This window comes from Schistocerca nitens, chromosome 1, assembly GCF_023898315.1.
Source record: "Schistocerca nitens isolate TAMUIC-IGC-003100 chromosome 1, iqSchNite1.1, whole genome shotgun sequence".
Taxonomy (NCBI): Eukaryota; Metazoa; Arthropoda; class Insecta; order Orthoptera; family Acrididae; genus Schistocerca; species Schistocerca nitens.
Genome location: NC_064614.1, coordinates 1,010,936,455 through 1,010,951,170, shown reverse-complemented (window position 1 = coordinate 1,010,951,170; position 14,716 = coordinate 1,010,936,455). Strand labels below are relative to the sequence as shown.

At 41.8% G+C, this 14,716-nt stretch overlaps 1 protein-coding gene across 1 annotated transcript in view; it reads right to left on the bottom strand.

Moving 5' to 3' along the window:
* LOC126195693 (diacylglycerol lipase-beta-like) overlaps window positions 1–12,016 on the bottom strand; it is a 903,756-nt gene extending 891,740 nt beyond the window's left edge. The window contains exon 1 of the mRNA XM_049934332.1: window positions 11,815–12,016. The gene's annotated coding sequence lies outside the window, so the exon portion shown is untranslated. The remainder of the gene's footprint in view (window positions 1–11,814) is intronic.
* Between the last annotated feature and the right edge of the window lie 2,700 nt (window positions 12,017–14,716).

Sequence of the window (14,716 nt, the reverse complement as noted above, 5' to 3'; positions counted from 1 at the left end):
TAAAAAGACAGAATACGGCGCTGCAGTCGGCAACGCCTATCTAAGACAACAATGGCGCAGTTGTTAGATCGGTTACTGCTGCTACAGTGGTAGGTTATCAATATGTAAGTGAGTTTGAACGTGGTGTTATAATCGGCGCACGAGCGATGGGACACAACATCTCCGAGGTAGCGATGAAGTGGGGATTTTCCCGTGCGACCATTTCACGAGTGTACCGTGAATATAAGGGATCCGGTAAAACATCAAATCTCCGACATCGCTGCGGCCGGAAAAAGATCCTCCAAGAACGGGACCAACTGCCACTGAAGAGAATCGTTCAAAGCGACAGAAGTGCAATCCTTTCACAAATTGCTGCAGATTTCAACGCTGGGCCATCAACAAGTGTCAGAGTGTGAACCGTTCAACAAAACATCATCGATATGGGCTTTCGGGGCCGAAGGCCCACTCGCGTACCCTTGATGGCTGCACGACACAAAGCTTTATGCCTCGCCTGGGCCCGTAAACACCGACGTTGGACTGTTGATGACTGGAAACATGTTGCTTGGTCGGACGAGTCTCATTTCAAATTGTATCGAGTGGATGGACGTGTACGGGTATGGAGACAACCTCATAAATCCATGGTCCCTGCATGTAGGAACTGTTCAAGCTGGTGGAGGCTCTGTAATGGCGTGGAGCGTGTGCGGTTGGAGGGATATGGGACCATGATACGTACAGATACGGCTCTGACAGGTGATACGTATGTATGCATCCTGTCTGGTCACCTGATCCATTCATGTCCACTGTGCATTCCAACGGACTTGGGCAATTCCAGCAAAACAATTCGACACCCCACACGTCCAGAATTACTACAGAGTTGTTCCAGGAACAATCTTCTGGGCTTGAACACTTCTGCTGACCACCAAACTCCCTATACATTAACATTATTGAGCATATCTGGGATGCCTTGCAACGTGCTGTTCAGAAGAGATCTCCACACCCTCGTACTCTTACGGATTTGTGGACAGCCCTGCAGGATTGATGGCGCCAATTCCCCCCAGCACTACTTCAGCCATTGGTCGAGTCCATGCCACATCGTGTTGCGGCACTTCTGTGTGCTCGCGGAGTTCCTACACGATATTAGGCAGATGTACCAGTTTATTTGGCTGTTCAGTGTATATGTTCTGTATTTTACGTAATTTCCTGTTCTACCATTTAACATCAGCCCTGGACGCCGACTCCCAAGTCCTGACCACTCGGCCATCTGTACAGGACGATGGATGCCTGGGCGGATGGAAGGGTTTGGGGTTGGCGAATGCGTGGAGAACGTTACTTACCATCAGCTGTAGTGCCGACAGTGAAGTACGGAGGCGATGATGTTATGGTATGGGATGTTCTTTGAGGTTACGGTGCTCCTTATTACGTTAAATAAAACGCTAAAGTTTGTGGACTATAACATTCCTGAAATGGGCTGGCCTGCCCAGAGCCGGATCTGAGCTCAATGGAACAACCTTGGGTTGAGTTAGAGCGTCAAATTCGTTCCAGACTCGTGTCTAACATCACTATGTAGCTCATCTCTTGAGGGAGAAAGTTTCCGCAGTAAGTTTCGAGTCGTCATAATGGTGAACATTGGACACACCTCATATTAACGTCCACTAGTGGGCGTCCATATACATACAAGCTTTTCATTAGTACGGTAAGGAGAAAAATTTCGGTAAGAAACTGTTCGAGAACTTTCACATACACTAGAAACAGAAAAAGCATTCTGATGTGAAGTTTTTTGGGGAGCTATAAAAAGCCGAGTAATTACTTTTTTCAGTTATGATAGTAATCCAAATGTTTCAGTAAATTTAGACGAATTTGCCACCCTCTTCCAAGAACAAAATAGTGCTGGCAAAGACAGGATTTGGGAAGAAGAGAAGACTATATACAAACTCATAGTAGGTTTATAGTTAGGGGAAAAACTTATACAATTTGAAATAATCTATCACAAGCCAGGGATATACTTGAGGTCATTCAAGTTTTAAACCTATACATGCAAATTATAATGGAATGTGAAGTACAACTACAATTGAGGAAAATAAGGATATAATTTAATATATATAGACTGTGACAAAAAGGTACAGATCACGTTTCAGGACACAGCCACTATGAACAGTGAAAGAAAATATGTTACACGGAGCTAGGTCTGCAAACGCTTTACTTCGATGTTAACACTCTTACTCCTCATAGTACATTCAACCGCGTGAAAAACAGAAATAATCAGCGGCCACACGAAGCATTTTCTCACATTTAATCTTCAAAATGACCTCTGGGTACGTCTGGTTACGTTATAATTCATGGGTCATAGCTGTACTAGAAATGATATGTGTAAACATCCTATTATCTCATCAGTCATTCTTTCCCGACTGGAGCAAAGACTACTCAAGTGACCATGTGAAAAGGTGTCCGTGCACGACGAGAATTAAGACTTGACGCGGAATGGTAGCTGAAACTAGACGCATGGGACGTTCCACTTCTGAAGTAGTTAGGGAATTCAGTATTTCAAGAACCACAGTGTCAACATTGTACGGATAATACCATATTTCAGGCATTACCTCTCACCACGGACAATGCAGTGGCCGACGGCCTTCACTTAACGACTGAGAACAGCGGCGTTCGTGTAGAGTTGTCAGAACTAACAGATAAGCAACACTGCGTGTAATAACCACAGAAATCAATGTGGGACGTACGATCAGTGATCCATATACTATTTGGATGCAGTACTCTGATCTCTGGGCTTGAAACTTTGGCGTACCTGCAGGTTCTTGTCCGCCCTGTTATAGTTAGGCAAAAATTCTCCAGCGGTCTTATGTGATACAGTATTTTTACTTTTTTTGCCTTTGAACTTTATATCAAGACGCGATGTAATAGGCTGATGTGGGAGTAGAACGAAAAGTATTTTCATTTTGCATTCTTGTAAAATTTCGTGGCAGCCATGCTGTAATTAGGCAATAAACGAAATACAGGCATCTTTGGCCGGTACGCTCAAACAGCAGCAGTCCGATAGCCAAATGGTACAGAGATCGCTCTCTGCGTACGACGAGCTTATCCGTTAGGACAGAGCGGCGTAATTTGACGTTGATTGACTATGGGAGGCGCCGACCGACGCGAGTGACTTTGCTGACAGCACGACATCGTCTGCAGCGCCTCTCCTGGGCTCGTGACTATATTGGTTGGACTCTTGACGACAGGAAGATTGTAGCCTGGTCAGATGAGTCCCGATCTGAGTTGATAAGACCAGATGGTGAGGTTCGAGTGTGACGCAGATCCCACGAAGCCATGGACCCAAGTTGTAAACAAGGCACTGTGCAAGCTGGTGTTGGCTCCGCAATGGTGTGGGTTGTGTTTACGTAGATTCGACTGGATACTCTGGTCCAACTGAACTGATCATTGACTGGAAATCGTTATGTTCGACTACCTGAAGACCATTTGCAGCCACTCAAGGACTCCATGTTCCCAACCATGTGCCATATCTCCGGGTCACAATTGTTCGTGATTGGTTTGCAGAACATTTTGGATACTTCGAGGATATTTTTGCCACCCAGATCGCGCGACTTAAATCGCATGAACATTTACAGGGCACAATTAAGAGGCCAGTTTGTGCAGAAAATCCTGCAATGGCAACATTTTCGCAATTATAGACGGCTATAAAGGCAACTTGGCTCAGTATTGTTGCAGGGCCACGAAACCGGTAGTGATCCAATAACGAAGGACTAATACAGCTGAAGCGGTTATTAATACCCAAGATGGCTACTCATAGCTGTGGTTGCCCCACCTACAACGTTGCCAGCATTTTTGTAAAGGCTTCCAACTACTTGTTGAGTTCGTGCCACTTCGAGTTACTGCACTAAGCCGGGCAAAAGGAGGTCCGACACGATATTAGGAATTATCCCACGATTTTTCTCACCTCGCTGCAGTACGTCACTGTGTCGCTGATAACATAACAAGACATTTTTGAAATGCGTGTGTGTGTGTGTGTGTGTGTGTGTGTGTGTGTGTGTGTGTGTGTGTGTGTCCTTTTGATTTATTTACGTAGCAGGGCATTCGATCGCTCGAGTGGCTGTCTGCCCTACGTTGCAAATATGTCCGTTTTCTGCCGTAAGTCTTTATTTCTGCCAAGCTGCTGTTAAATGTCTATTTTTGTATAAGCGCCTTGCTTTTTATCTCACATTGTTGCAGTTGTAATCGAAAGTGTCACTGTCTTCAGTGATTTGCACGTGATCATAACTGTAGAACACTGCGTAAGGACTCCTGTAGTGTCTGCTATTGTTATCACTGTAATAGCGTTTGAATGCGCGCTGTAGGGTAAGAGATGCAGATAAATGAAACCCAGACATAATCCGAGTGAATATGTTCCCTTCTTCGTTTCAACGCCTACGTAAATTCTGGAGTAGGTAAGCACAATATGTGGAGTGGAAAGTAGTAGCGTGACGTGGAGCGGCTGTGACCAGCAATTCATCCGCTACACGTTAACTACGGATCTCAAAGGCTGGCAACAAATAGACTGATAAAGGACATCTTAACGACTAAACACTGGCCGGCCGGAGTGGCCGTGCGGTTCTAGGCGCTACAGTCTGGAATTGAGCGACCGCTACGGTCGCAGGTTCGAATCCTGCCTCGGGCATGGATGTGTGTGATGTCCTTAGGTTAGTTATGTTTAATTAGTTCTAAGTTCTAGGCGACTGATGACCTCAATAGTTAAGTCGCATAGTGCTCAGAGCCATTTGAACCATTTTTGACTAAACATTGGAAATTCAGGTATCCCCACTTTCAGTATCCACTCCCTACATACACAATAGCAAAATGCATCCAACAGCACATACCAGAGCACACCGCACCTAACCTACACATCATACACGAAATAGAAGAGTGATCGACAGCAGGCACCTCACAATAATCAAGTCAGTACCACAGTACAGAGTAGAAAAAGAAAGGAAAAGGTTACATCAACCAGAAAGAGAACAAAAGAGATAGAATAATGCAATAACCTATGCTACAACAACAGCTAGAATAAGAACAAAAAGATGCGAGAATAGAAAGTAAGCCGGCCGCGGTGGTCTCGCGGTTCTAGGCGCGCAGTCCGGAACCGTGCGACTGCTGCGGTCGCAGGTTCGAATCCTGCCTCGGGCATGGATGTGTGTGATGTCCTTAGGTTAGTTAGGTTTAAATAGTTCTAAGTTCTAGGGGACTGATGACCACAGCAGTTGAGTCCCATAGTGCTCAGAGCCATTTTGAATAGACTACAACTGAATATTCGATCCGCCCTAGCTAAGGTTTTGGTGGTTTTCCTCCAGCTTTAAGGCGAATGCCAGGGCGAGTATTCCCACCAAAAAATAAAATAAAATAATATAGTATAATATAGAATATTCAGAAAAGAAAATATGTTCTCATCAAGAAATGGAATGAACCCCAATAAAAAGAAAAATAAGTTCCCATTTGAATAAATAAACTGAGCCCCAACACCATAACATTCCTTCCTCCATGGCTGAAAAGCGGATTTCATCGCGCAACAACAGCCACACGTTCTCCATCCCACAGACTGTAATGACACATTACGACGGAGAGAGATACAATACTTTAAATTCTGCGCCAAAGATAAAATTGAGAGGAATGTAGAAAATAATCTCTGTAATGTCCATATTTGATTCAGTTTTGTTTCGTACTCCAAGAAGGAGCAAAAACTCTCGCTTCTTACCTTGTATGTGACGGACGTGTTTTTTTGAAGTGTGATGCAGCCATATTGTCAGTGTTAATGATTTGTGCGGCGAGCGTAAGAAAGGTCTTATTGTCTCGTGAATAAAATAGTGAAAAATATTCCAGTCTTAAGGAAGATACTCACGGTCAACAAAGAGAAGAACATTTATGGCGACCAATGAATTAATATTGTGGCAGAAGAACTAATTCCATGTTTAAGGTGAGAACTCTGAATAAATCGACAACAACTTAAAATTCCAAAATATTTTTAATCGGAAATGTGCATTATATTTCAGGCAAAATTCAGTCAGCACTGAATTTCTCCGCTTTCAAAGCCAGTCATTACAGTCCTTAAAAGCCTTTCAAAAATTCTAAAGTTAAAATTCCATATCTACATTTTTTTCTTTTCAAAAAATCTACAAATTTAATTTTTTTTTATTTCACCACAGAGCCCGTACGCTGTAGTTAATACCCACGTTTATTCGTGCGGCGCTGTTACGATTTGTAGCACTAATGGCACAAGTAAGGTCTGTAAACAGTGCTTCTCACTTTTGATAGCGAAAAGTGACACGAATGAAAAGAGGGGAGGCGGGGCTAGTGATAAGCCACTCGTATGGAAAAACGTGCTCTAACCGACTCTGGCAATTCCCAAGGTTCACGGTTAGTGCGCATATCTACAGCAATGCAGGACTAATGCTATCGATCAACACAAACAGTTTTTTGACTTCCAGTAATTAAATCGTAGTATTATCTATTTATTTACAACTAAGTGAATGAAAATTACGTATAATGATAATGTCGAAAGAAACATGTAATTTCCGTATGAATAACTGTGTGCACGATTTTGGCTAGTCGTGCTGCAGGCACTGGCCTAGTTTGATGTGGCTGTTTGTTTACAGGCGATGCAACTATTTGTGAGGGGCGACAGAACGGAAGTTCCTGATAGGCCTTGGTCTAGTGGACGTGCTGTAAATTGCTGGTCGTGACCAAAAGTGTTAGTATGGGAGGAATATGATAATACGGTGTTACGACGCGTCGAGATAAATAAAGGAGCATGAGTTCACTCGTACTTGGACGTGTGAATCTCAACAACACAACTGCTACGGTACTGTAGCCTCGATTTGGGTCCTACCAGATTGTATGTAGAATGAGATTTTCACTCTGCAGTGGAGCGTGCGCTGATATGAAACTTCCTGGCAGTTTAAAACTGTGTGCCGGACAGAGACTCTTAACTCGGGACCTTTGCCTTTCGCGGGCAAGTGCTTGTAACGGAACATATTAAAGGCTTTACTTTAATGAAGTATGCGATCCCTTCCAAATTCAACCAGTTTAATGAGTATTTATGATTATAGAAAAGTTATTGTGTATGTTAACAATGATTGCATAACATGTCTCCATAAACAGTCAACCCATTAAATTACACTGAATAACTGACCCACACAAAAGCTAATATCACTTGATCACTGATACAGCAAATGTCATCATGTAAAAACACTAAGTTCATCTTAAATAATTAATATGAAGTACGAAAAATAGTGGCCAACTTAGGTATTTTGGATCTCCTTAAATAAAAATCACCCAGTGAAACCTATTTGTTCACTAGGAGCGTTTCCACTCAGTATTCACGTAATCAATCCTATTTTAGACGAAAACCAATGTAATTCTTAATAATTCATGTTACTTAGTTATTTATGCAAATTAGAGAAGTCAATTGACAAACTTCTAAAAAACGACCTTTTTGTAACAAAGAATTATTCTGTCAAGTCAACAAATCTGTCTGTCATTTTAATAACATGTTAAATTATGTCACTCGATGCAAATTAATAACTTTTCTGCACAAATTATGATAACAGATGTACATGTGACTTATAAACTATATCTCTTTTTAGTAGTTCTTTGACAATGTTATAAATACAAGCAGCAAGAAGGGTCGGGGGGCAGTCGGAATGTCACTTTGGTGAAGTGTGTTTCTGTGTTATTGTTTGGGATGGAAAAACAATGCAAAGAACATGTAAAGGAAGTACTACTTTGTGTTGTGTTATGGTCTTTGGTGGACAGTGGAATTAAGATGGCCACCAAAGTAATAAATATTTGATGTTTACATATGTGTTGGTTTCGTTTGTTCTTTATCATCAAAAGCACATGAAAAACACGGGACCTCATGTGTTTACCCTAGACAACCAGATTTAGAGCCAGCATCAGCATCGAGACACAGCAGCGATCCAGCAAGCAGCAGCGATTACTACAATACAATACATTGTAATGGCGCCAACCTAACATCAAGTGCTAACAAGCTCCGTAAATTGGAGTGAAATAGTGCGATTATAGCAATTAGCAATATCTACAGACCAGGCGGACCTTTACATGCTCTACCATCTGAGCTACCCGAGCACGACTCATGCCCCGTCCTCACAGCTCCACTTCCGCCAATACCTCGTCTCTTACTTTTTAAACTTCACAGAAGCTCTCCTGCGAACCTTGCAGAACAGTTTTAATCTGCCAGGAAGTTTCATATCAGCGCACACTCCGCTGCAGAGTGAAAATCTCATTCTGGAAGCATCCCCCAGGCTGTGGCTAAGCCATGTCTCCGCAATATCCTTTCTTCCAGGAGTGCTAGTTCTGCAAGGTTCGCAGGAGAGCTTCTGAGAAGTGTGGAAAGTACGAGGCCAAAAAAAGAAAAAGAGGGTTAGCTGTCCTCTGTAATAATAAAAAAAGCGTGTTCGGTCAGAGGGCTGCGTGCTCTCTGTAATAAAAAATACTGAGTCAAGGAATCAACGATCAACTTGAACGGATGTCCTGTGACGTCCGCCCAGACCAAACGCAACGAACTACATCGAGGAAAAAAAAAAAATAGATGGTAGAGCACTTGTCCGCGAAAGGCAAAGGTCATGAGTTCGAGTCTCGGTCCGACACACAGTTTTAATCTGCCAGGAAGTTTCAGATTGTACGTAGTCTACTCAGTAGATTTTATCTGTTGGTTTCATAATATAAGAGGTATCACTAAAAATTAGCTTCATCATTTAAAACAATTTTGTCCCTGCCTGCCAACAGTTTGTCTGACCAGACTAACTGTAATATGCATGATCCAGTTTTACTAGCAGATCTACAGGTATAACTTAAAGAAACAGTTGGAAAAAATTTGTCCGCATGTTTATTGACTCTGAATTCAGCTACATATTAACGCTAGATTACCAAACCCTCGTAAAATTTAAGGTTGTAGTAGTTTATAAGACAGGGTGCTTTGTAATTAATGCGTAACCCTTAAAATTTTATCGTCCTTTGAATAAAATTTGGAATAGTAATATTTACGATGGTTTAGTAGCTATGTAACATTGTTCCCCTTTTAGTGTTCTAGTGTTCATAAGTGTCTCGCTACACTACGCTTGGCAGCTTATAACCCCACCGACAAAAATTCAGAGGTCGTTAAGGGAGTCACGGTTTCGATTAGTTGTCACGGTTACCATAGTCTATGTGAAAATACCTTTACAAAAGTGAAAAAGGCATGTAATAGGCAGTCACCAAAACGTACAACACAAAAAACCACGTGAGCGCCTGTCCACAGGTGCAAATACTCAGTGAGTGGATGCCGTCATTGCGCGGCTCTTCGACTGCATTCAGTAAATCCACACACGATGCGCATGTCGGCCAATTGATCACTCAATACTTACCGCCGTGTATCACTGCAAACGTACAAGTAACACTGTAGGAAACCCGAGAAAGAACCAAGCAGTGCTGAATGCAGGCTTCAGGCCGAAAAATAAAGTGGGCATTACTGTCGTCCATCGTGAATAAAGATAACATTATCGTGCAAATATTTTCAGTACAATACAGGTACTACGAAATTAAATGGGTGGTGAGAGATCAAACGAAAGGTAATTACTCCGTTACAAGACACCGGAGACCATGGCACCTCGTACCAAAATAATCAGAAAATTTCCCGGAATAACTCCTGAAATTTTTTCGATTACGTTTAGGTCCACACTGTGTTTGAAATAATATACTGCATTGCGTCACTACGATGCACATCCGCAGTTTAAAATTATTGTGCCATCTACTTCGGTTTGTTGGCTTACGAAATATAGGCTGGACAGAAATGGCCAGAAAATTCTTTAAGAGTGTGGCAGTGTACGTTATGCTGAGAGATGTTGAGGAAAAAATTCGATACTTCGCGCCATTTCCGAGTTAATATAGTACTGAAGTTAGCCAATCAGGCCGTTGCGCGCGCAAATTAAAGTGGCCCACAGAGACGGTGTTTCAAACATGTTCTTCGTTTGGTTTCCTAATACCGACCAAGAAAGCGATGTAAAAATTGGACATGGGGCGGTAGCAAAGTTCGAATCCGAGCGACAGTCTCGCGCGCTGTCATCTATGCTGTGAGAACAACTAACACCAATGGTATCTGGTGGGCCGCTTGAATTTGCGCGCGCAACGGCCTCTTTGGCAAACGTCGGCGCTAATTAACACGATACACCGTATCGAAATTTTTTCTTAACAATTATTTCTTAGCAGAACTCCCAGTTGATATTTATCAACGCCTGTAAGCAGCTAAAAGTCTGGATTTCATTATATTTTCATCCCTTACAAGCCGTTCAGACTGCTTCTGAACACACTACAAAATTGAAGTGCTGGCACGAATGTGTGAGTGTGTGTGTTTCCTGTCTTTAAGCTTAATTGGCGAGACTGGTGTGATGAAATCTTATTGCGTTTTATGTAACACGATGCTGTGAATCGGCGTTCCACGTACAACATGCTGAGCGATTAATATATCGTGCATGTTCTCTACAAAAGTGCTGCAATGATTTTCGGTATTTAAATATGATGTTAACTGTCTTGTAAGGGTTGCATTGTGTGCTATTTCTGAGCTTTGCTATGTGAATCAAAACAAGCAGTGATAATCCAGGTCACTACCGGTCTCAATTTCAAGTGGCTACGAACAATTGGCAAATTACTGGAGAGAACTAGGGTGTCGTATCCGCAGTCTCCTGCGGCCATTATGAAGTTGATGAATGACACTTCTTTTAAAAATAGACATGGCTGCTAGTTTTATTGTTTATTTGTATTTTGTCCGGACCAGTATCTTGTTACAAGACCAACTTCAGCGATACCGTAGAAGATAAATAATAAGATGTGCAATACATAATACTATATGCTATGTGACGTGTTCATAATTTATTATTGTCCCCTCAGAGCATTTCGGTATGTTTTTTTGGTGAAAATCTTACTTTAGTTTTTACTAGTTTTCAGCTGGTATGTAAACCACGTAGCCTCATCACTAGGAGAAAGAGGACGTATGAACGCGCCCCATATCATATACTATACCTAATATTATGTATTGTGTATCTTACATAGGACAGCTACAGATATGCGTCTAACCATATACCGGTCTGGCCAAAATGAAGAAAAACAATAAAACAAGCACCGTTCTCTCTCTCTCATATATATATATATATATATATATATATATATATATATATATATATATATATATATATATATATATATATAAAATAGAGAGAGAGTGTGATCAAAGACTGGAATAAAAAACATTTGACAGTATTGGATCACTGTTCTTATACGCGACTATGTCGCTGCTGGTGAATATATGGTACGACGATTCAGAACATTCATTATGACCAAGTTATACATGCTTAGACTTGTCATGTGATGTCATGCAGGCGATTTTCGACGCTGTTATACGTAACGAAGAAAAGGACAACCCAACAACCGGTCCCCGATCGGAGAAAATCTCCGACCCGCTCGGGAATCGAACCCGGGCCCTATCGGTTAACAATCTGCCGTCTAGACGACGTAGGTACCGAGGCGGACTTGGTCACAGTTTTCTATTACGCGAACTGTAGGTGGAATCCATAATTGGCAAAAATATTATACATTAATTTTTATTTTGTACCTCAAACATAAACTGCATGCAGCGAATTGTACATGAGAAAACTGCTTTCCTCTTAAGGCATAACGCTGAATGTACACATATAGAAAAGCGTATTTCATGCTCTCGCGGAACACTGAAAGCGTTGACTTTAAACCCTGGGCTGAAAAACATATTTGTTATTAGCGAATGGACAACGCATTCTTAACAGCACATACCTGCTGCTACATTCACAGACGGACAGAAGCTTTTGCGTCACCTTTAACGGAACTGCGTTATTTGTTTGCGCGGGACTGTTGACACTTCCGGAGCAGAACGACCCCGAAAAGCTGACACCAACCTATTGACTGTCGTTCTGAATACCAGGGTGATCGATTGTGTTGTAAGACCGGACATGGCTTAACGAACGGCACAGCTGAGGAGCTGGTCAAGGACTGGCCACTGACAACTGTTATCTACTGACGGCGGCGCGAGTCTTGCGATTAAGCTGCTACGTCACGCCTGTGACACGATCCAAACCGATTTCTACAGTACTCTGTTATATTATAGATAGCGTTGCTCAATTACCTCTGCGGAAGGCGAGCTGTTTACACGAGCTGTTTCCTTTGTGCTGTTGAATCCTGCAGGATATAAAACTCCACCACGATACGAATTAACCTTGAATTTCCTGCGGCCCATTATAAAACATGTGGGTCTATATTCGTAAACTGCAAGTCGCAAAATGATGCGTCGTGGAAGGCAGAGCACTGCATATACGTGGCGACTCTGCGTGAGTAGCATGCGTGTACAGCACTCACTACGCACGCACAAGCCGTAGCACGCGGCTGTTAGTCCACTCACCAGGCGCTCACACACGGGGTGACGGGCCACAGCCGCGTGCCCTTGCCACGCAAGTAACTTGACATAGGCTCTACTTATACAGCAACGACACAACGAAGCGGCGCTAATGGGCCCGGCAAGCGTTCAAATGCATTTAGAATCAGAATTTCATTTTAGCTATCTGTTTTCTATGTAGAAGGTGTGTGCTATGTGCCTGAGATTCACAGTTACTGCAGTATAACGAAAATTAAAGCGATAACCGAATTTGATTGTTATTGAAGGTCATTATTGCAGTTGTGGAACTATGTATCTCCGTGAAATAATAGGCGATGAATTAATGCTCCCATTGAATCAGATGTATGCAGTTTGTGGTCTCGCGGTAGCGTTCTCGCTTTCTGTGCGAGGGGTGCAGGGTACGATTCCTGGCGGGGGCAGGAATTTTTTATGCCTCTAGATGACTGGGTGTTGAGCCATCTTCATCCTCATCATTCATCCCCATTACGGTCGGAGGAAGGCAATGGCAAACCACTTCCAATAGGACCTAGCCTAGTAGAGCAGTGCGGGTCCTCCGCATCGTCCCCTACGCTCCTCGGAGTATGGGACCTCATCATATGTCAATCAGCTGCTAAAATCGCACTGGCATTTAAGCATATTTTGAACAGAACAAATTTAAAAAAAATTATATTTAGTGTACAACAACAGACTATAATTGTCAGGTCTGTTTATAATCAACAAAAGGAACTTCAGTCCAGCTACACTGTAGGTCCTCGTGAGAAAATCAAGCAAGTGAACAAGTAGACCTCGTTACATTTGATAATATTAACAGAAAGAGAAAGGAAGTGTAAGGTGTAATGGTGAAAACAGATGGGTATTATTCAAGCAGATTTCTATGTCGATAGTTATTAGAATAAGTAGATCATTCAAACAAATTTATTCGAAAATAAATCATCTGTAAATTAAATAACGAATAACATATAATGTCACTGTATTTTCTTTGATTACTTCTTGTACAGAATTAGTATACAGAATTAATATTTGTTCCCTTGGCTCAGCGTAGTTTCTGTTTTATACATAACTTATTAATGTCTTGTAATAATTTCCGGGTATGCAGCCGGACCCCGTCGACATTCGGCAGAAGTTTATTTCAGGATGCAAGGAAGGTGTGGCTCCTTCGATACGTGCACAGACACTGCAGTGCACGACATTTTTGTTATTGTCTGCCGCAGACGGCCTGCCTAGTGCTTTACAGCCCTTACACTATCTACTCAGCCCCCCTCATCTAGCTTTGCATGTGCCAGTACGTCTCACTCTCTCACTGCTAACATGGCGCAAGAACTCTACGTAAGCAGCGAACGACGATAAGGAGAATGAAGAAAAACTCTTTAACCTCCAAAAACTTTCTTAGATTGCTAACATTATCGGATATGCATGTCTCCTTAGTATAAGCACGCAATTCGTGATTGTAGTGCTAGAAAACGAGCGAACCAAACAAGACCTCAGTGGTTGCTAACGATTAACGGAAGTCTTCTACAATGTTTATGAAACGCTGCTGGACGTCCAGAGTCATCCAAAGTGTTGTAGGATGAACTGTAAGTGAGCTTGCAGTTAGAATATGGAATATTTTTTCCATCCGACATACGTCTATGCAATTTTGAGATTCAAAAACTGGCGAAAAGAGTCTGGGTTCGAGTATATAAAAAAGTTCATAATGTAGCAGCACACTTGCTTTTTGTGTATCGTGAAAGTGTCAGGAGACAACTGGAAGATGTTTTTCACCTTTCTATACCAACTGCGGTTCTTACAGCGAACTGTTATCCACGATTTAGTAACAAGTAGTTCACATGTATTGCTGTCCGTGACCAAAGGAGGCTTACAAGAAACTTCAAACAAATAATAGCCAAAGAAATCGGATCACAAGTTTCGAATGAGATTATGATGTAAAAAGAAAACTGTATTTGGAATGTGACTTAAGATGCGTAATCACAGTGGAATCACAATTATTTGCCAAAAACTACAGCGGAATTGATGATTTCTCAATTTTTGCTGAAGAAGATTGTGAGCTGAAAGTTGTTCATCGAAGTCATGATTAAAGACAAATTCAGTAAATCTCCTTAAATCAAATAAACTTTATGATGGGACGTTTCGAAAAAAGAGTTGTTCTGGGAAAAACGAAAAGTAAATTCGTTTAATAAATGATAGAGAATTGGAGTTATAAATGCAACTGGATTTCAAATTTATCTGTTATTCACAACCCTTTTTATTCACAGATGACAAATAATTGCTTTTATTCGTGTAAGTTAA